The 2,368-nt window shown below is 43.8% G+C and overlaps 1 long non-coding RNA gene across 1 annotated transcript; it reads right to left on the bottom strand.

Moving 5' to 3' along the window:
• Nucleotides 1-1,508: 1,508 nt before the first annotated feature.
• Nucleotides 1,509-2,293, bottom strand: LOC138440250 (uncharacterized). The gene is made up of 2 exons (XR_011256977.1): nucleotides 2,051-2,293; nucleotides 1,509-1,835 (listed from the first exon to the last, which is right to left on the bottom strand). It is a non-coding gene; the product is annotated as an uncharacterized lncRNA (long non-coding RNA).
• Between the last annotated feature and the right edge of the window lie 75 nt (nucleotides 2,294-2,368).

Below are 2,368 nucleotides of genomic sequence, written 5' to 3'. Positions count from 1 at the left end.
GCCCCCTGCCGGCGGGGGGAGTGCACGCACATCCCGCCTGCTAACCGAGAGGCCGCCTCGGCCTATGAGTGGACTGGAGGGAGCCTAGAGGGGCTGTAGCGGCTGCAGCGACCCCTGGAGTCCCGGAGGTGGCCCTGACGTCTCAGGAAAAGTGCTTAGACCTTTCTTTAGAGGCTGGGGAGGCCAAGGGGCAGGTAGAACTCCAGAGGCTGAGTTTACAAATCTTCACATGCCTGTTCGCTAATCTCAGCTATATACAGTTCCTCTGAGGTCTTCCACCACCTTCCCTTCCAGTCCCGTGTTCATTCATTCAGTTGCCCAAATCAGACATCAGGTTATGACTTGTACCTCCTTTCTGCTACCCACTGTCTCTCTGCCCTGATCAGACCATTCCACCAGTCTTCTCTCTGGTGTGCCCAGCTTCAGGTTCTCCCCTCCAGTTCATCCGTTACAAGGCTGCCAGCAAGATGCTTCTATAACATAATTCAGATCACACGATTCCCTGGCCAATTCTAAAGCCAGTAGTATTGGCCTTAGAATACTTCTAAGGCCTTCTTGACATGGCCTACAAAGCTTGTAAAATTTGGCCCCATCACCTTTTCTGACTTCTATAACCCATGATCCTTTTTGCCTATGGGCTTTGCTAACAGTATTCCTCTCTTGCTCATTTCCCCCCAATCTTTCCTCCCATCCCTTCTGCATAAAAGAACTCTATTTGTAATGTCACCTCCTCCAGGAAGGCTTCTCAGATTCATATATGCTTACAGCTATTGATTTTTTTCATCAGTTGTTTTTTGTTGTATGAATCGAAAGTTAAGAATGAATCAAAATGAGTAAATGAATCCAAAAAGAAGAGCAGGGTTGGGGCCAGTTGCACAATAGATAACAAGTCTGACTACAGGTTGTAAGAAGAACAATAAAGTGACTAGAACTAAAGTGCTTGCAACTTCCGTATTGAAATCTCTGACAGAGTTGAGCAATTTTGTGAAGCAGAGGATTGCTGAAAGTTTACAAGTGCCTCTACAGAAGGTACTGGACTTGATCAGTATTGCTTTAAAATATACATGCCCCAACCTCTCCCTAAGATCCTGATGGGGCTATTACGAATAGTGTGAAAAACCTCCCATGTGATTTTGATGGGTGTCCTGAATGGTGATCCACCAGCCTAAATCATTTCAGGTGCCAAAATGTCAGAGAAAGAAAGGAAAATATCCTAAAGGTTCAGACAAGGAAACCGAGACCTTGAGTAAGACGTGACTTGCCCAAAGTGATGTCCTATTTTTCCACATTATTTTCAACCAACCCTACTGATGTAATTATCCAATCTACAAGATAAATAGAATTCTGAAATTGGACTAAGTTAATTATTTGCTTCTCACTTTGCTTTGCTTGAGAGAGTAAATTGGTGCTGAACAAAACCTGTTCTAAGGCTCAAAGACTGACTCTGAAGGTCTCTGTTCCATGTGAAGTTTTTAACTGACATGATCACACAGTTCAATCAAATGATATTTATGTATTCACTCAAATATTTATTGGGTACCTACTAATGAATAAGTCACCAGTAGGTCCTGCAGATACTGTGATAAATGATTCATGTCCTCATGGAGCTGACGATAAAAACAGAAATGAATTCACTAGCCAATAACATGTTAATAAATAAGCACAAGCTGTAATTGTTCCAAGAAAAAGAACAGTGTTGTAGCAACTTCATCTTGGAGGCTGGTGAAGAAAGGTTCCCCTGGGATTTCAATCTAAGATCTGAAACTGACGTAGAAATCAACCAGGGAAGGAGCTACGGAAAGTGTTTCCGGCGAAGAAACAGTATGTGCAAAACCCTGAGGATTAAACAAGAAATATCCATTTCATTCATTTCCTCTGAATATATATATCGCATCTCAAATACTTTTGAAGCGATGCCCAGAGTTTATTTTGCTTTTATTGTTTATATAAATTATAACTTTAATTACTGTGGCTATATTCAGTGAAGTGAAGTGAAATGAAGTCGCTCAGTCGTGTCCGACTCTTTGCGACCCCATGGACTATAGCCTACCAAGTTCCTCCGTCCATGGTCCTCCGTCCATGGGATTCTCCAGGCAAGAATACTGGAGTGGGTTGCCATTTCCTTCTCTAGGGGATCTTTCCGACCTAGGGATTGAACCCAGGTCTCCAGCATTGGAGGCAGATGCTTTACCGTCTGAGCCACAACCTATGTGCAATCAGGATAAAAAAAATTAGTCCAGCAAAATCGCAGTTTCAGGCTGTCACCGGCGCGCTGCGTAAAGCGCTTCGTCGTGACGTAGGAGCCTGACCGTCCCGCCTCCCACAGACATATCACAAGGCTCAGCCAATCACAGTGTCAAACACTCAA

Source organism: Ovis canadensis, chromosome 5 (assembly GCF_042477335.2).
Source record: "Ovis canadensis isolate MfBH-ARS-UI-01 breed Bighorn chromosome 5, ARS-UI_OviCan_v2, whole genome shotgun sequence".
In the NCBI taxonomy this organism is placed as follows: domain Eukaryota; kingdom Metazoa; phylum Chordata; class Mammalia; order Artiodactyla; family Bovidae; genus Ovis; species Ovis canadensis.
This window is presented reverse-complemented; position numbering and strand designations above follow the sequence as displayed.